The 21,749-nt window shown below is 31.1% G+C and overlaps 1 long non-coding RNA gene across 1 annotated transcript; it reads right to left on the bottom strand.

Moving 5' to 3' along the window:
* Positions 1-1,536: 1,536 nt before the first annotated feature.
* LOC126735306 (uncharacterized) lies at positions 1,537-20,262 on the bottom strand. The gene is made up of 3 exons (XR_007660366.1): positions 20,196-20,262; positions 18,691-18,759; positions 1,537-1,673 (listed from the first exon to the last, which is right to left on the bottom strand). It is a non-coding gene; the product is annotated as an uncharacterized LOC126735306 (long non-coding RNA).
* Positions 20,263-21,749: the final 1,487 nt, after the last annotated feature.

Here is a 21,749-nt window from a genome sequence, read left to right as displayed (position 1 = left end):
TGACCGAACACACACGATGTCACTTATTTACACTGACAAATAGTTCTTTAAATCTAAGGTTTGGGCGAAAAATGGAAGAACTTGAAATTAGTACACAAAATAGCATGAAATTAGGTAAAATTGCAAATCTCTTAAGGTTCAGTTATTTATCCATATAATAAATGAACTAAAAAGTATGAGTTTATAATGTTTATTAGGCGGTATCATAATATTTAATATGATTGTATTTACTTCTTTGTATCGTAGATATTTATTAACCTGTAACTAGATAAGAATATGATTTAAATAATAAATCAATAATAGTAATATATACGTAAAATATATACAAGATTTCAATGAGGTTGTTCAACAATACACAATATTTATTATAAGTGTAAAGAAAAGGAAATGATAAATGCAATAAAGAAAAAAGAAATAAAAATACTGACCGGGAAATAAAATAATAGACACTAAATTAAAGATCAAGAAAAGATCAAAAATAAAAGAGAGAAGGTGACAATTTTAAAGTACAGAAAAATCTTCCTTGCATTGTTAATAAAGATCTAGAAAACTGAAGTATGTTATCTAGATTTCTTTTAATTTAACAAAAAAATTAAAAAAAAAAAGGATTAGAAATGGACTTTTGACCACTCCATATTTGCCCCCTCCTTACTAGCTGATAAAAATTATATTAATGATATCGGTACGTTGTAGATTTGTAACAGTGGGAACTTAGAATGGGTGAAATTTATGGAGATTTTTAGAGAAAGTACTATTACAACATGTGATTAAATATCTTAACTACAACATTAACCTATTCCGTTATATAAATAAATATGCAGCATCTTAATTTCCTAGTAATATCACCAACAATTAAAATAAACAATGCTTTAATTTAAAATCGAGCAAGCCAAAATAAATTGAGGTAAAGTTTAATTTTATATTTATCATAATTGCATTCGGTTATAATCAAATTTCCAGCTTGAGTCTAGTTGATTCTCCAAAAAAAATTTTAATTACAATGTTAAGAAAATGGAACTAAAGTACCTATCTATTGTTATTATAAGTTAAGAGAACCTAATCATCTGCGATCTATTTTTCCAGCCTGCAATATATTTTGCAATATGTTTTGTTTTTCCCATATCGAATATTTCACCAAAATTTTCATTTTATCTATTAATATTTTTTTTTCATAATTTTATAAACAATGAAGGCTTTTAAATTCAAAAGTTGAAAAGATTTAATGTTTAATGCATTATATGCAAGTTGGCCAACCATTTTAGTAAGTACCTATGTCGTTTTTAATCTGCAGAACTCAACAGGTTGGTCCAACTTTAAAGGCTGTGTTTTATTATATAAATTTTTAGCACAGAACCAGAGATCTTATCAGAAACTACAAGTACATCCTTCAATTGAAGTAAAATTTAAGACTTTTCTATCTATATGTACCTATTTAACTCCTTATAGCAACTCAATAACAACTTGAGGACTATCCACTGTATAAATTAATTTATATTTTTATATAATAAAACCTCATAATGACTTACCATCATAAACCCTCGTGAGTGATATATGAAGCTTTCCACTGACCCTGATATAGGCATCATCGGGCAGGAATTTTTCTAACCCTTCAAGCAACAGTTGATGGATATTGAAGAAAGGGTTGAATGGACCCAGTGACCTTTTTCTTGCTTCTATTGTAATTTAAACATTAGATAATAACATTAGATAAGTACTAATAAATATCTTATTTTTTTTTACAAACGTCTTGCAAATGGCTCTGCCACCTGATGTTTGGGTTAACTATTATACAGTAAAAGCTCTTTATTCGCGCGGTATACGTTCCGTAAATATGCCGCGAATAAAGAAACCGTGAATATAAAATGGTAATTTATATGGGATTATAGGGGATACGTTCCTAGGTGACAAAATAACAAAAAAGTGCATACATATATAAAAAAATAAATTTAATTGAAGTTCTGGACCATATTGATTAATTAGTACCTTTAGGCTAAGGCAATGGCTTAAAGAATTTTGTAATTTTTTCTTGCTTGGCATTTTTACAAACTCCTTCAATTCATAGTAATATTCAGCAGTGGCATTAGCAATTTGTCTCTTAAAAATAACACTTCGTTCCATAGATGTTCAAATTCATTTGCCATTCTTAAGCCTTCGCTAAGATTTTTTGAATTAAATGTCACGTTTCCAGTGCTTATTGAAGCCTCTTCTTCAATATGCTGTGAATTTAACTTTTTCTTCAAGTCCGTTTCAGTCAAATCTTCATCTTGCGATTCAAGCAACGTCTGAACGTTACTTGATTCTATTTGTTCGAACCCATCTCATCCTATTTCTTTAGCAATTTCGGCTATGTTTGCAGTCAAAGTTTGAATTTGCACAGATACTTCGTCATTTTCTGCAGTCAGAGCAGGCCACAATTTTTTTCCAGCATGATTTCAATGTGTATGGCTTCAGTTCATCCTATAATTCTTTTATGTTTACAATGCCTTTTGCTGTCAAATTTCATCCAGCAGTCCGTAACATTGATATCAGGATCACATATTCCATATTATCCAATATGATTTTGAAGGTTTGTCTGATGTAATAGGCCCGGATTATTCCTTGATCCATCAGTTAAAGCAAAGCCGTCGTATTGGGAGGTAAAAATGTCACTTTTATATTTGGATGCATAGTTTCAAGTTCAAACTAGAACTGCTTTAAAGTCTAAATTCTTTTTTTTAAATAGGTTTCAACTTCAGAAATAAAACAATGCCGAAAGCAGTCACAAAAACTAGCGCTTGTAACCCATGTTTTCTTATTAGCACGCTAAAATACTGGCAACTTGTCCTTGTTTTGATTTTTTAAAGCACGAGGATTTAACGATCTGTAAAGCATCAGTGGTTTAATGAGACAATCACCAGATACATTAGAACATAGCAGCAGTGTAACTCTATCCTTTGCGGCCTTAAATCCAGGGGCAGACTTTTCGCTTTTAGAAATAAATGTTTTGTTTGGCATTCTCTTCCAAAACAGTGCAGTTTCGTCTGCATTAAATACTTGTTCAGGTTTGTATTCTCCATCAGCTACTAGGTTTGCAAATTCTTCTAGATATCCTTCTGCTGCAGCAGTGTCTGCAGATGCAGCGTTTCGAACGATTTTAATGCTATACAATGATTGTCTCATCTTAAATTTATTGAACCAACCTTCCGATGCTTGAAATCTTCCATTTATACATTCACCACCACTACTACCACCAGGTTCTTTAAAATGGGCGTAACGACGCTTTGTTTTCTCTCGAATGATGGGACCACTCAGAAGCTCATTTTTTTGATTGCGGTCTTCAATCTATAATGAAAGCGCCACTTCCTTTTTTTTTATTGCTGGAACAACTTTCGCTGACAGTAAACTTGAAGCTACAGACGACCTCATTTTATCTTCGGTTTTTTTTCAATCGTATAGTTGATTCGTTGACATTAAATGAGCGTGATATCGATGCAAATGACTCTCTAAGGCGTAAATGATCAAGCATTTCTATTTTCACTTTAAGCAGTAGTACAGATTTTTTTCGCGTTAAAACTCGTTTTGCCATTTTTTTCGTCGACATTATAAATTAGGAAGACAGTGGTAGACACGTGTTACTCGGTCACAATTTTTGTAACGAATGGAATAACTATAATGAAAAAATTAATCATTAAAACAAGCGAACCGACTCTTATAGCGAGACCGCCCTAAAAAATAGGTTTACATTGTATTTACATTCTCGAAAACAGAAGGCAGCAATCAAAGAAACCAATACGGCGGCTATATCATTTAACAATATACTTTAGGTATAGTTGTAATAAGGTCAATTTTACTTTTTTACTAGTCTATTTGACGATGCGTTTACAAAGGGTATTCCGTTAAATACCTATTTGAATCCTTTTTATCAATATATATGTACCGACATACTGATTCGATCCGCGAATAAAGAAATTTTTAGCCGCGAATATAGGAATTTCGTCGCATTTTTTTAATCCGCGAATAGTGAAAACGCGAATGAAGGAAGCGCGAATAAAGAGCTTTTACTGTACTATATACTTATTATATTAATTTATCAAAATTAACTAAGAATATTAAATAATATCAACCGAATATGTTTACCCAATCTTTCTCAGTCATAACTTTAAGATCGCCCTACAAATCTGCTGCAAAAACTTTACTAGTATCACATAAACGTATAATTTTAATATAAAAATCAACATATAATTTTACTAAAACGAATTTCAGCTATCAACAGCATTGGCCAATTCTAAAGACACACTTTAACAAAAAATACTTTATAAATATAAATTAATCAAAGTTAACTATAGGTTAATCTATTTTAATATAGTATTTCTCGCCATCTAAGAACTACAATAAAATGTATACAAAATACAAAGGACACTAACGTGCCTTCGTTTTTAAACACATTTTTAAACACTATTCGTCCTGTTTAGTGTTCTGTATAATATACTATTTTGATACTATCAAATGTGTTCCCACCATGGAAAACTTCTGAGCTTAACTGATAAGTAAGTACATTCCATTTATGCACCTTTAGGTATAATGTTTTTTTACGTCTATAACACTCAACTCATTTTCAGTTAGCATTGATGATGACTCATAGACCGAAAGTGCTCTGCTAAGCTTTTAAAAATAAATTGCTTTGAATATATCTGGTTTGATTAATTTATATTATCCTTCGAACAAAAAAGCTACTTCCCGCTTCTTCCAAAAAATACTTTGTTCATAGTAATGTAGAGGTCTATACTTATCAGAGGAATGGAAATATAAAGGTTATGCAAGATTATCGTTCTCTATATAAAACCCATCACGAGACTTTCACACAAAAGACACATCAAAGGCTTTTGTGATGATTATGACACTATTTCGGTAAGTATTGCGGCCCATAATAGTGATCACTTTTAATATGAAATTGACTTTTCCCCATCTTCTCGACATTTATTTCACATCTTTATAAAAGTGTATCAAAACCATACATAAACTAGTTTTAGGTATAGTCGAAGAATGATCTTATTAGAACAACTTGTATTTTAATCCATGAGTATATAATAATTCAATTTTTAGATTACTTTTTATAATTTTAATATAAACTAGTAATTCTTATTACAAAGCCATATATAAGGACTTCTTAGAACAACTATGCAATTATAGACCTAGAGACACTTAACCGCAAATCTCCTAGAAATAATTTTACGTAACTCTTTAATCTACAAGCGGCGGAAATACCACTAAATCCCCAAAAACGATCCCAAGCTTTAAGTTATTTATAAAGCCATAATGATGTTGACCATACCACTCTTATGACAGAAAAAGATGAATGAAAATTGCACCAGAGCAATGTGGTTCAGTGTCTAATTTTTGCCTTTTTTGGTATCTCGTAGGCCTAATCTATATCTTCGCGTAGTATCGGCTCTTGAGTCAATTATAACAACCGGACCCACGGACGGACAGGTGAAATTCACCTGCTTCTTTTTGGCCAAGTCGGGTGTCTTGCACGCGGTCCGACACGCGGCCAAACAAGCATTGATAAACTTACATGGGGGTCAAAAAACAGGAGATTCTCGCTCTTAGTGTTTGAAGGTTTACCGTTTATTGCCTCAGACAGCACCGATTTTTTTTTTAAATAAACAGTGTTATAAGAAACATTTTAAAATGGTGAACAATAATCCATGTGGTTTTCTTCTTATTCAGGTACCTATCCGTTTCGGATATTGGCAATCATGTTGGCAGTAATAACGTTTTTTGTAACAGCCCGAAACAGTTCTACTTTCCCCAAACCAAGTTCGTAGGTGTTACAACCATGATGTTCTTCTTCTTGCGACAAGTCTGCAGTAGCGACTATCGATCTTTATTTCTCATAATATGCCCCAGGTATTCCAGTTATCTTTTTTTAATGGTATGCATGACTTCTAGATTATTTTTAATTCTTCTTAGCACTTCTATGTTTGTTATGTGAGCTGTCCATGACATCCAGGATCTTATACTTAGGATCCTACGTCATACAATAAAACAGAAAAGACATAGCATCTTAACTGTCTTATTTTCATTTCAAGAGATATGTCGTGACTTTTGAAGATGATACTTATTTTATGAAATACCGTCCTTGCTTTTCCCATACGACATTGCATTTCTTGTGCACTGTCCCATTGTTTCTTTATGATGGTTCCAAGGTGGCAATATATTGAACCGTTTAATTCAAATTCCATTGAAATATAGGTAATCTCCATTTAGATCTCTTTTGCTGATGATTATTTGCTTCGTTTTTTTTACATTGATATTAAGACCATATTACGAGTATTATCTGTACTGCGCGATATGGTCTACTCACGTTTGCAGTGGTTCGAAGCTATCTGCTATTACCATGGTATTGTTGGCGTATCGAATAATATTCAGTCTAACTTCGTTCAAAACAATCCTTGTAGTAGTCATGTCATAATTCGTCCATCAAGGTAATACGGAAAAATTAAATCAAATCAGGCATAGCCACATATAGCATTATTAGTCCAGTCAATTTAGACTTTAAGGTCAAATTCATTTATGAGCAAATTTTATTATATATTTAAGTTTTATTAAATTTTTCCAGTACTTTTGAGGAACTGACGAGCCTGCCCTCTCAGTTTGTGATGAATCCCTTTAGTAAGCAAAACGGCCCCGAAACATATAATGAATTACCATAGGATAATGTTTCTGGGGGCCTTTTATAGTCAACATTATGATTCCACCTAAACAAATAGAACAAAAAACATAATATTTGTTTAATTATGTTAGATCATGTTCTAATTATCAAACTTCAGGCAACTCCGTCCTGCGCAATATCTGCACATTTTGACACATCGGAGACGAGGAGGCGCTCGAGCAGTTGTTATGAAAATCTAAATGGAGTTTTGGAATAGTACATCCTATAAAAAGTACAGAATAATAGAAGTTTCATACAAGTAGAGAGGGTTATTACTTAAGCCATTAGGCGATGCCGATCGCATAACAAATGTAGAACTATATATTTAGCTTTGTTTTGATTTTTTTTAAATTCATTTTTGTTGAATAGAGTATTTTCAATCAATTGAATAAGGTTCTAGATACCTTCATTTATGTTTTAATGTATGCCTGTTAGATGGCGCTGCAGGTACTAGTTTCGAAACAAGGGGTTACGGAATGAAGCTATTTCGTTACCAAAAACTATAATGCGAAATTGTCATACAACAATTGTTTACAGCCTCACTTCATTGGATTTATTTTCATATCTAATCAAGCATGAATCTGATAGCGAGAGTTGTATCGCTGCCACAGAATGAGTAACTACAAGGAAATCTCACCAGTTTGTCACAAGAGATGCTGATGAATGTGCTATAAGTGCATGGTACTGAATTTTCTACATCTACCTCGACAAAAAAAAATATTTTTCTCTGGTAGAGCTGATGCGCCAGCGAGAAAATGTCAATTGATGTACGACGAACTCATTTGAATGCTCCTCTAGTTGCCCTATAGCCGTTTTGAGCAGATCTGCGTGATCATCAGGAATGAAGTATTTATTGAATTTTAGTTTATACATTATCATCTTAAAAGGCTTACAGTCTGCCAACGAAGCCAGAAAAAAAAAATTATTAAAAGGTTTATAATCGATTATGATGTAAAAATGTGTATTAAAAATAAACAGTTTACTCAGTTTAAAGAATTTTTTTTTTATTAGAAGCTCACAATGTGCCCCGTTATTGGCAAGACAATAATAAGGCCTATATTAGTTATTAAGTGTGGTTTACCTTTAGCACCATATATATATTTTAGTCTTACTAAAACCTAACCTAAATTAGGTTTTTAATTTTTCGTCTGCCCCTTGAGTGAATTAAAAAATTTAATAATTTTTTTAACATTCTTAACCATGAATTAGGACATAGAACCATAACATAGAATTAGGTAAGTTGGAGCAAATGGGAGTCGAGGATAAGTAAGCAAGTAAGTATTAATACTTCATATTATTACCCATATAGTTCGGTTTTATAATATGTAGCAACCGGAAAGTTTATTGGAATGGGATATCTGAGAATTAGTTGTAATATAAAGAGTGTATAGTATTGCATATGGAGACCAACATTATTTCTTCCTAAATTAAATTATTAAAAAAATATTCTAGTATAATAAAAAATATAATATTTATAATTCATATTCTCAATTTAATACAGTAATTGGTTAATAACAGTATATTGGTCTTTGGTATATCTTTGGCCACATTATCTATTAATTTTATGGTATCTTAAACGAAAATAAGTATTAAGGTCTCACAAACTCTAAAAAGTATTAGAAAATCTATGTAATCTGCTCTGGACATAAAGTACAAAATACTTATATGGTGTCAATTGAGAATATGTATAAATTGCAGTTAGCTAGACATCTAAATTTTATTATTAATGGTATACGTCACTTTAATACAAGATTTGATTTTCACAATACTTTACACGCGTATGAAATAATAAAATTAGCATTAGGGGTATGCTGCTCTAATGACATTGCTTTTGTTTAAATGTTAAATGAGTTTCTTAGAAATTCTATAATTTCAGTAGTATATTTTTTATCTGTGAATATAATAAATAGTAGCTTATTACGTAAATGATAAATAAGTAGTCGCGAAGGATTGCTGACACCGTTTGAGCGAGACTAGACACAATTTGGAGAGACTAAGATGAATCCGAATATAAACCCTAGAATATAGGTAATTAGTGGACAGATGAGCTGGCAAAAGTCAACAGACCCCTTTATAAGACTTCTACTTGTCGGTCTTAGGCTTTTTATATCTTACTACTATCTTACTAGCTTAAATCTAAGGATGGAACGTGATATTATGCAGTAAATGTTATTTTTTTGTAAAAAAATACTAAATGAATAAGTTGACAATAATTTTTATTATAATAAAGTAATAATTTGTAAACAAATTAAATGTTTATTTTATAAAACGTGGTATTTATGAAACTCAATTAAGAAAATAACGTATTACTTTTGGATTAATGAAATGTTAACTTTTTTTAAATATTCAACTAAATTGTATTAGACCTTGTCAAATTTATGATGTATTTAGTTTTGCATCAAAATATTAATTATACAAATGTTAAATATTTAAAAAAATACACATCAAAATAAAACGCTCATATTGATTAAAAAATCAATTAATTTATAAAAAAAACAGATGATTTATTTCTAATATTTAAAGAAAATCTAGTCTAAAATTAGATATGAGAAAAACCAAAACAGTATTTTTCAAGCTGTACCTTTTTTACCTACCCAACTACCTCTTTTGTCTCTACTTACATAATACCTGCTCAATTTTGAATAAATTGCATTTCTATGGTATTAAAAAAATAGATATTAAATGCGTTGTATAAGATGAACGCGTCTTTATGAAAAAAATGTAAAAGCAAAGGAGACATCTGTTGTATTGTGAGACATATTCTAATCCGCTATATTTACTTATTTTAAAGAGTTTTAAATTGGTATTTTTTTACTAGTAATTTGCTATTAATACAGTTAAATTATTATCTTTTTATAGCTTATCATAAAGACCTATAACAGCGAAATTAAATTTAACGCCCCTGTCTGTTTACAATTACCTAATTTTAACCCTACGAAAGTGCGAAAGATAAAAAAGGTAAAGAGAAGCTTTCTTTGCAGCTGTGACCTTTTATCTTTAAACATTTTTTACATCTTGTTTACAAAACCTTCTACAGTGCGGCCCTTTCATACGTACAAAAAAAAACGAATAGACCAACCAAAAAATCCGATCGTGTCAAACAATAGTATCGAATTTCACAAAAGCCCAAGCTTTTTTAATTGACACATACATCGACGAAATTGTCCTACGTGGATCAGATCTTAATCTAACCTTTTGACAAATTGTGTTCAACCAAAAAAGGGACAATCAAATTTGTTTTTCCAGAAAATGATCTCATTATTAACACCTCGTTGTTCTATAGACTGCGATAACGATTTAAAATTTGTCTAGGTGTCAAATGGCCTATTTAGATTTTTGATAAATTAATTTTTAATTAGTTAGGTCAATGAGTATATTCGTAACCATGGAACATGAATAAGATTCATTTACATAATGAAGGAAATATTTATAGTAGAACAAAAATTATATATTTTGGCCTTAGATATAACACTAGTTAAATGTTCTGTTAAAACTATATAAAATTGTAGCAATTTGTTTTAGTAAAATACATTATTCTAAGATTAATACTCAATTTTTTGAGGATGACACCAGTATGATTTTTTTATTGAAACTGTATATACTTTTATACTTTGAAATACCCACAATAGAATTCACGAAAAATGCACAAATCGATTTAATTTTACGTCGAAACTTAAACCGAGTTAGTGAAGTAAATGCTCATACTGCTGCCCGCCAACCTCTATAGAGTGAACCAGGTTATGTTTAAATTGGTCATTACATCATGTATTGTACAATATTTGCGGTGTCACTTCCTGATATAGATCAATGATTCATATTTGCAGAAATTCCAATGTGTCATGTGAAGTACTTTAAACTTTGCTTTTTAGGTGGCAAAAAAAATCCAGAGTGGTAACCACTCAATTGTAACCCTTTAATAATAGGTCACAACTTAACTAACTGGCCTACCTAAATAGGAAGTACAAAGTCCAGAATTGTTACTCACTTAAATGACCCTAAATTATTTGTAGATCAACAAAAAGTGCGCATTCTTTTTACTTTATTTTGACTAATACGATAAGCATTGAAGAAAAATTTAATTGATTTTTGGAATTTTGGTCAAACATATAGTTTGTATTTCAAAGCTTCCTATTTTCTACAATTTTATCTATACTCTATTTCAGAAGTGTGTAGAGCAATAAAACCTCATTAGGTATGCAAAAGTGGTACCTGGTGATCCACCAATATTTTATGCCACTACCTTAGTTGGGTATTAGTTTCAATGTAAAATTCTTTCTTTTCGTTGATTGCAGGTAGTGCCACCCGGTTTTGGGTCAATTTATGAGTTTTGCCCATTGTTACCCACTGATAAACATTGAAAACGGTTCGCCAAAGGCGTGCAACTGGGACTTTGCCTTTTGGGTTTTTTACCTTATAATTAATGTACTTAAATGCTATTTAATTTTAGAAAGTTACTTTTGTTTAAATGGAATAATATATTTTTTTCACAAATTTATTGAACATAATATGTAGAGTAAAACAGTTAAAGATTTCACTTTTGGATCTGGCACTTTTTGAACAGTATATAACAATTTTAAATTATAATAGATTGTAGTCTTCTTCGTCATCTGACGAACTGTCATCACCTCTTGACATTATAATTAAAGGATCGACTGTCTGATCGATGAGGTTGTCAAGGTCCCACATTTTGTCCTCTTGCTTAATTACATGCTGGACTGCTTTTCGCCAATTCTCTGGTGTCGCTTCGTCGCTGGTAATGGCTTGATCTAACAGTAGCTTAACATCTTTCATTTTAAAAGTCGTGTTTTGTCTTGCTACAAATCCTTTTACCTGCGCCCATATCAGTTCTATAGGATTTAGTTCGCAATGATATGGCGGTAAGCGCAGTACAGTTATATTATATTTTTCGGCTATATCTTCCACGGCGTATTTCATGAAACGAGTTTTGTGTAAGTTTGCTATTGCCAGCAGTTCTTTTTTTATCAAATTTGCTTCAAACGCAATACCTTTTGCAGTCAGCCAATCGATAATTTCTTGCTTTCTCCAACTTGAAGTTGGTGTCTTCTCTATTCGCCGTGAATGATAGCTTGCGTTATCCATAACCACCACCGAATTAGCCGGAAGAAATTTTATCATTTCACCAAAATAGTCCTCGAAAACGTCTGAGTTCATGTCTTCATGGTAATCTCCTGTGCGAGTCGACTCAAAGGTTAGCAGACCTTCTTTTAAAAATCCCTCTTCGCTTCCAATATGTGTGATTATGAGTCTTTTTCCTTTTCCCGAAGGTACTTTAATACCCGTAGACAGGCCTTCTATGAAAGCTTGGCGAGCACTGGTTATATTTTTGTCTTGCCACATTTTTTGGACTATATAACCTTCGTTAATCCACGTCTCATCAAGATAAAAAACTTTCTTTTGCTCCCTGCGGTACTGCTTGATACTTCTCAAGTATTGTCGTCTCCAACAAACAATTTCGTCGCTCTCCAGTAAAAGTGCTTTGCGGTTATGCTTTTCCCAGGCAAAATCCATATTTTTTAAAGTTTTACATAAAAGTTTTCTACTTATCAACGGAATACTGTCATCTCGGCCAAGCTCCATTAAAATTTTGTCTAGGGTGGGTATTTCCTTTTTAAAATAAAAAGAGTGAACTTTTCTTCGAATTATACAATTAGCATTTTCATCAAGGACTTTTGTAGGTCGTCCTGGCTTTTGCTTGGGAGATTCCACTTGACCTGCTACTTTTCTTTTCCGCAACAATTTGAAAATGGTGGACTTTCCAATTCCACTCATTCGAGAACATTTTTCAACAATTTCTTGCACAGTAAAACTAGGGTAATCGTGTTTTATGCAATCATGTATATTTAAAATAATAACTTTTTCACTCAGCGATAGTGGAGAATTTTTAGTACATCTTTTCGTTGGACTGAATACCTCCATTTTTTAAATATTGGGATAATAATATTGTGATTACACTACAGCGTAGCAGTGACTACTAACGTTTAAAATATGATTTAAAAGTATTTATAGTCTGTATATATTACCTGACCCCATTTTTGCATGTTACAAAGCGTTAAAAGATAGGTACCTATACAAAAGGATTAAAAGTATTTATTTAGTATTTAAGAGTATAATATCTCCTCCTTAAGAAACAACTTAAGCTAAACCGTTTTGGTTTTATAGGACTTCAAGGTTCCCAGAATGTCATAGATTGGAAATAACAAAGAAAAACTAGATGTTAAATTTAAAAATAACTTATTAATTGATGCATTTTAGTAATTTTTGATTTATCAGCAGACTCTGTTGTATGCTTTAGAAACATTCTCCATCAGATGGATGGTCATGTGACATGGATGTTTTGAAGATGCGGCAAAGTATTATTTGACATTTCCTCTCGAAAGCATCCAGTTGATCACAATATTTTAATGAAGAAATTTTGGTTTCTTTGAGGGCCGAGTTTGTTGATTCTTTGTCTGGTAGAAATTCAGTGGGCACGAGTTGGTAATGTCAGTTTACATTTATGCATCCTTTCATATTCTACAAGGAGATTCTACTTTGTTAATAGTCAACAGCTTCCTCAACATTAACTTCGTTAGTGAGTGTTACAGTGAAAATAATGTTATCAATCTGTATAATAGAAATAGAAATAGATTCATCCTATATTATAGAGAGCACCGATCTTCGAGTATTTTAGCATAACTAAAGGCTTTTACATTTACCTGGATAAGCAACTAACTTTTTACTCTCATGTAAGCAAAATTAGTCTCAAGTTTTGTAAAATGGTATACATACAAAGTGCTAATAAAATATGTAGTCAACTTTAACCATCGATCCTTGGATAATTTGAAGATGAAATGTTCATGTGAACATTTCGTTCATTTCGTTGATAACGGCTTTGTTCTCGAACATGAGCGCTATCACTAAAGAAATAAAAGTAACAATCTAAATACGTTCAGAACAATGAAACGTATAACCTATGATCGATATTACATGTTTTACAATGCAATGCTGATTACTTCACCCCCTTTCACCCATTGCCCCCAGGGACATCCCCTTAATAATTTTAAATGGCGTAATAGCTTGTTTAAAAGGTCTTCCGAAGTCTTTTATTTTGACGTTTGATTTTTTTAAATCGGTCGATTCGTTTTCGAGAAAATTAGAAAAATCTTTGTTTATCTTAATTTGTTCAGATAGAAAACAATAACATGAAAATATCAGTTTTTATTTCAATAAGTGTTCAAAATGTTGCTCGTTTTTGGCCAAACAATGATATAGGCGATGTTCAAATTCCTGACGGACATTTTCAAAAACATGTTGTGGGATATCATGGCAGCTGTCGATGATGCGTTGACGAAGTTCATCCAAACTTTCAGGTTAGGCACCATAGAAAAAAGTCTAACGGCGTTATATCAGAAGATCTAGCAGGCCATTCTATAGGTCCCCTTCGCCCTATCCATTTATCTGGAAACTCGTCGTCTAGCCATTGCCGAACGGGAAGAACATAGTGAGGAGGAGCGCCATATTGCTGAAAATATATTTCAGCCTCATCAAGTATAGGGTTTCCATTATCATCGATTTGGTTTCCAATGGATTCAGTGATAAGCGGATTGATGGTATTTTCCAACATACCCAAATAAATGTCTCCATTTAAATTTCCGTTAATAAATAATGGCCCAATCACTTTATTTCCTAAAATGCCTGCCCATACATTAATTTTTTGAGGGTACTGGGTATGCCCTTCCACAAATGCATGAGGATTTTCATTGCTCCAATATCTACAGTTATGCTTATTAACAAATCCATTTAGATAAAATGTGCATTCATCGCTGAAGCAGATATTCTTTACATGAATAGTATTATCATTAATTGCTTCAGTCATTTTTTCACAAAATTTAACTCGCCTATCGAATCATAAATTAGAATAATTGCCACTCTTTCGGCTAGTGTGTAAACCATTTTGGAAGTAAAATCTTCAATTCAACAAATAAATTTTCACTATTCCAAGAGTGTCACAAATGTAACTGACGGCAAAATAAATTCTTTATTTTCCTTAGCAACTATAAATAACTAAGCAGGTATAACAATAAATATAGTTCGCCCAGGATATATGTGTTGATGAAAAGAATGCGAAAAAAAAATCAGGTTGTTATTCAGTTTTTTTCACGTCTAATCTTCGGAATTGCTGTTTATGTTGGTAGTTTCCGTTTTAAATTATAAAGGAATTGTAGATTTGACAAACCCTAACGGGCAACATTTTGAACACTTATTGAACTAAAAACTGATATTTTCATGTTTTTGTTTTCTATCTGAACAAATTAAGATAAACAAAGATTTTTCTATTTTTCTCGAAAACGAATCGACCAATTTAAAAAAATCAAACGTCAAAATAAAAGACTTTGAAAGACCTTTTAAACAAGCTATTACTCGATATTGCTTGCCATTTAAAATTTTTAAGGGGATGTCCCTGGGGGGCAGAGGGTGAAGTAATTTTAGGTTAGAAAGTTGTCCTCCTTGACAAACCTTTTGACGTATTTCGGCGTTTTTTTTAAACAGTGGTTTTCGATAAATCCGTGGTGGGAAGTTATCAAATGAACACCCTGTATATTTATATACTATAATAGCACCCTCTATACCTCACGTGCTGTTTTAGTTTGATATTCTGGGTCAATGATTTAGTTTGCTTAATATACAGACTGTCGCTTAGCTCTGGAGAGCCAAAATTCCTCATTTCCCATTAAGGTTTTGTCCGTACAAGCCAAATGGGATTTTTGATGATCACATTTATGCGTTGGGATTGTTAAATCTGAACACTCTAAAGTAAGAGCCTCTAGTTTTCTGATTGAAATTATTGGATGGTCATATAATAATTTATCTAAAACATCTTAAATTCATATATTTTATTACTCTTTTTTAGAAACCTAAGACATAATCGCATTTTTTTAATGCCTTGCACTAGCGATGCCACAAACTCCTATTGAAATGGCATATTTGTTTACACATGTTTTTTTTTGCAATGGGTTATAATGAATTTGATAAAATTGGTTAATTGAACTATATTATTATTGATTATTAGTATTTTCAATTGGATTTAATTTCGCAGTTAAATATTTTTTTAAGAATCGTCATATTATAAAACATTTATTAGAAATTTGGATGTGGCGTAGTATGTGAAGATTGCCTATTAAAAACAGTCAAAATTATTTTTGTAATTTTTTTTTTATTTTCATTTAAATCCAAACATCATTGTTATTACTGCATATTAATTATTTATCTTCGAGTTTTGAGATGTAATATTTTGCTTTCATTATAACAATTTTTTTATAAATATTGTTTGTTTGTTTAGCCAAATAAGTAATTGCCTATGAAATTTCAGACGTCGCAACAAGAGTTTTTCCGTTTTAATTTCTGCAAAATATAAATCCAAAATAATCTTTAAGGTTGTCTGGTTATTTGCTGATCCCAAACATCGATAAAAATTCTGCCAAAACACAAAAATCATATTTAAAACCCATTAGTGGTGTTGTAGGAGTGTCAAACTAAAGCAATCAGCCTAAATAGATCTTTATTTCCGTTTCTTGGCGCCTAAAGCCCGATTTATTCACTCCTAAGGTGGTAATGGTCTAGTAAAGCGATAAGATACTATTGTTCCATGGTTGCCAAATACGATTTCTTAATTAATAGAGCCCACAGTTCAGGCAGATAGGGCGCCATATTAAGATATCTTACTGTCAAAAAGAGTGATAAGTTAGGTTAAGTTTGGACGCTAGTTATCAATACTTGATGGTGATTTAAGTGTGAAGTTAATGGAAGGTAAAGATTAAATATGTTGAAATGGTTAAAAAGTATTTAAATACCATCGTAAAGTTTCTGTTTGATACTCAGCTCTTGTTTTAATCGATTAAGGACAGAATGGGGCTCATTAAGATTATCTGCTCGATTTTAAAGGGTTGGTTCATGGAATAGAGTAATTTTTATAGGATAGATAACAGACAGGAATTGTCATTTTTTAGAATAGGTATAGAGATCTAATTTAGTAGCTATTATATAATAAAGGAGTTTAGTAATTTAAGGAATTCTTTGCAAAAACAATTTTAGGTATACTCAGATTTTTTCCCATACCCCTTCCCCACTTTTAGGGTCCATTTCTGAGTAAACTGATTATACAAAGTGAATCAACAAGTGCGCGGAGTAGCTTATTATCCTGAAGATATTGATTGTCTCGACTATCGCATAATTTTATATTCTCAATATTGCCTCCATTGTTGTTTTATCTCGTTAGCTAGATCTGCGTATTTAGCAAGTTTAGTGTGTGTCGTTTCTAGGACATTATTGATATTTGGCTTTGTTTATTAAGATTATGTCTGGTCTGTTTGAAGTCAGCGTTCTATCGGTCAAAACAGTTCTGTCCCAGTAGAGGCGAAAGTCGTCATTTTCAAGTACAATTTTTGGTTTGAACTGGTAATAGGGGTAAGTTTCGCCCATTAGATGATAAAGTTTTGCCAGTTATTGATGAATAATTTAATATTATTATTATTATTATTATTATTATTATTATTATTATTATTATTATTATTATTAATATTATTAGAATGATGAAGGTCTGATGAAGTCTTATCCATGTTATGGGACTCGTTTTTTACCCTTATTAACAAATAATACACTTAGACTTAAATTAGTTGATGTTATCTGCATTTCCAGGCTGTTAGTATTAGGAATAGCTATATCAATAAGGGTTGTCTTCCTAGACAGGTGATTCCAATACAATTTCTGTTGCTCATTTTCAAAAATTGCTTCCGCTTTATAGTTACAATATGGTTCCTTGACTGCTGATAAGAGGTTTAGTTTTTCTGCGAGCTCTTGATGCAATATCTTTTTAACTAGATTATGCCATTTTTTATATTTCGTTGGTGCGAAAGTTGAAATTTTTTCTTGCTTGGTGCTATGGTGTATAAGAAGTTCAATCTGTGTGTTGTGTCGGCTGCTTCACATACGGCAAGTTTTCGATGTCCATTTTAATCCATCCTATAATATCAAAGAGTAAGTTAGTGAACTGACTCGTATATGTATTATATATGTATTATATATGAGCATAAGCACATATGTATTAATAGCTTTAAATAGCTTTCTGCTATTAAGACTTGTTTTAAGCATTCTTGTAGTGAACTTAGTAGTTAGCTCATTCTTTACAGTTTAATGGTCTATTCCTTGCGTCTGTTTCATTCCTAGACATTTGTCGGATTCTTCTTCATCCATAGCATTAATTATCTGACCGTTTTTGTATAAGAAAGTTATCTGGTTGTAGTTTACCCTAAATAATGCTTACAGTTTGGCACATGGCAATGGTCATCTCGAGAAATTTAGAGAATTTTTCTACTATCTTATGCATCTGTTGTAGGTGTTTTCTTTTAAGAATTTTTAAATCATCCATATAAAGTAGATGGTTTACTCTTGTTAGGTTTCTATTATTCATTGTTAGGCCAATTCCGTACGAAATTGAGTTGGTTAAAGAGTGGGTTCATGGAAAGGCAGAACCCAAGTGGACTTAAGGAATCTCCCTGAAATATAACCCTACGAATCGAAATCATATTAGCCCAATCTTATTATTATTATCATTATTATTGAAGGTTTTGTAAATAGGCGAAAAATTTGTATTTCCTTAATATAGCTAAATTATCTTATAATTGTACTTAATATCTTTCTCATTTAAGACAATAGTCATATCAGTTTTTAAATATTTTATGATGAAGAGTTGGCTCTACTAAACATACATTATTTTAAAGTGCCCATTGTAAAACATGAAACATAAAAACAATTTATTATTGCATAACTTATTGTTTTCTTAACTGGTATCTGCGGTTAATTCTTTCGTCTCTAAAAGGTGTCTTCCATCTTGTTTTACCAGTACAGACAAACAATTTTATTTCCTACTGAAACCTAATTCATTACTTTCCACTATGTGAAAAAAGTGAAATGGCAATGTGTGGAAAAAAGAAGCTTACCTTTTTTCCTTCAAAGGGTTGAAGTGAGCAACTTAAGCTTCAGGAAATAAGGAAAATGTTCTCAGTTGCCTAAAAAAGATGAGAAATTTCTTTAAGTGCTTAAAAAATATGAAAGAATATATCTGAAAGTAAAAAGAAACTCCTACTTCAACTGCATGGAAAAGATAACTTTAATGACCTGAAACTATCAAAATGACACCAGTTTTCTATAAAGAAAATATTTCATCTGTCTGAAAGAAAAGTGTAGTTACTATAATTCCATGAAATATATAAAAAGTCCTCTGAACTGCCTAAAAAAATTCAGATATAGCTCTGGAAAACTTTGAATGATTGAATAAATTTCATTATTCCAGTTATAGTCAGTCTCAAGAGGACTCGGGAAGTCTCATCATTAGCTAAGAAAAAATCAATTCGAATGGCGTGCTTAAAGGATTAAATAGCATACCACTCCACCTCATTTTCATCTAAATATTTATCTTTTTGAAAAGATTCATTTAGCATTTGCTGATAATTGTAAAGCACAATGGCCACATGATTATCCTGTATTTTTGCAAAACATTATTGCTGTGGATAGTGTCCATAAAAAATATAAATGCGGATGTGGATAAAAGACCAAAAAATCTATCATTTAATATCTTTAAATAAAAAATTAGATTTATACTGTTATAGTGTAAAGGTTACTGCCAGTGACTACTTATTTCCAATTAATCGAATCTCATTTAAGATACTATATTTCATTCCAAGATTTCTGTATATTCTACAAGAATCTTTACATTACCAAGTCTTTATTATGCAGACCGCGTATTTTATTCATCTTTCTGATTTTTCGAATATCAGAACTTAAAGGATATGTAATTGCAAAATCCGTTTTTAAGATTGCAAAATCCTATTATAGTCTTATGATAATAGGGATATTGTTTAAAGTATTATAGTAATTTTTGTTAAATTTTTATCAATTTTTATTATTTTGGATTTGTCGGAAGGGTAGGGGTAACTAAAATCAATAACCATAAATCCGCAATCCGGTGATTCATTATCATGTGTCTTGTATAATAACAATACCAATTTAAATCACTTTAAAGAGAACAGGTAATTTTTACAAAAATTTGAAGATATTTACTAAGGCGAGCTTAGCCCTACAAGAAATCCTCCTTTAAATTGCATTTTTTTATAGCAGATAATTTTATTTGACTTTATATTTTATTTATAAAGATACCAGCAAATCTTAATTTCTTAACAAACTTAATTTATTTCCAAAATTATTAGTTTTTCGCATATTTAACAAAAAAAGACTAATTGTAGGTCCAAGAGTTCTAGTACACAATCATTATTGCAAAAATATAGTGTGTAAGTTGTGAGCCGTGATCAATAGTCGCGATCAACTTGAGAAAATGCTTAATAAGAACTATCCCTATACCTTAGCATAGGTTATCCCTATGTTTTAGGTATAGTTAATATTGAATTATTATTAGATTATGCATAAGGATAAGTTATATAGTTCTTACCCTTAAACCCTGAGATAGACGTTTCTCTCTCTCTTGCTCTTTCTTTCTCTCCAGATCCTCGGTGATCTTTGCCGGGAAGACCAAAAGTCGAGCTGCATTGTGATGGGCGAAGTGAGAAGTTGCTTACGAATTATCTCTACTTTTAGTACCTTAAGATTTATATATCTCTTTACACTCTTTATAGTAAAGGCCCATTAACATCTTTATAGTTTACTTTGCTAATTGGTTCAGCTCCATATGAACTGTGGTGCTTCGGACCACGTAAAACAACCTACGTGGACTAGAGCTCTTTATTATTACAATTCAACAATTGTGTCCCCTTCTAATTGAGGAAAAAGCCAGGTAGTAGTTTTTTCTTAAATAATAATTTTATTAAAATTATAGATATTTTTGTTAAACAATTTTTATCGTAAAATTTTTTATTGGATGTTGCTTTTTTTATTTTTATAGAAATTTTAAGGGAAAAGGATTATTATAGGAATATCATAATTAAAAGAATTAAAATAAATTTACAATAAGAAAGTATTAAAGATTCAATGCAATTTTCATTAGGTTTGGAGTTATATCGAAAAATGACTACTTATTAATATATTAAAAAAGCAAATATTTTTATTTTTAGATTCCTAATTCCTTCACACGTTATCCAAATTTAACATAAGCGCCTATTAAGCCAAATTAATAATAAACACAAAAAACATGTTTATAATAATAATAATAATCAAACTATAAAAAACTTGTTATGATCTAAAGAACAAACGAGAACTTTCAAAATATTCAAGATGACCTTTACAAAATGCAGTATGATTTTACCTTCTATAGTATTGTTGCTGTGAAGATTTAAAACTGGAGATATTATAGTTAAAGAAGCGAAATGTCATATTAAATTCTATTAATTAAATATTTGCTTGTACTAAGTGATAATAGTAATAACTGGTTAAAATATATAAAAAGTCAGAAGCACATTTTCTAAGACTTGAAATTGTTATGACTTGAAATAGTTATCATGAGAACGGTTCATCAATCAATGTGAGCTTTGGTGAAATTAATCCATTAAATTAAAAAATGCTCAAAACGTATGTGCAAACCTAAGAAAACATTATAATATTAGTACTGACAAAAAAACATGTTTTTCGGGATACTGGGTAAGTCGAGAAGCAGAAAAAATAAGGGTGGTACTTGCCATCATGTGTTGGTGCTTATTGACTTTTTTAGAGCAAAGCATCCAGAAAATTAAACGAGAAAAAAATACTTGGGGATCAAGAATAGAAACAATAGTACAATCGAGTTATATAATTATCTCTAAGCAATATACTGTAAGTATACCATAAGTTTTGATATTAATAACTACAGGACATTTTGAAAATATGTAATTTAAAAAACTACGTACTTACTAATGAAGAACTTCAAATAACGATATTTAATGTTTTACATTTTTTATACTAATTCTGTATTCTATTTCCCGAATATGGATTTGGTGGAATTGGTCATTGTCAGTCATTCTAATTTTTCTTAATTTCTAGATTTTCATTAATTTTTAAAAATTATTTGATAAGT

Source organism: Anthonomus grandis, chromosome 4 (assembly GCF_022605725.1).
Source record: "Anthonomus grandis grandis chromosome 4, icAntGran1.3, whole genome shotgun sequence".
Classification (NCBI taxonomy): domain Eukaryota; kingdom Metazoa; phylum Arthropoda; class Insecta; order Coleoptera; family Curculionidae; genus Anthonomus; species Anthonomus grandis.
The sequence above is the reverse complement of the archived record's forward strand: the minus strand, read 5'-3'. Positions and strand labels throughout refer to the sequence as shown.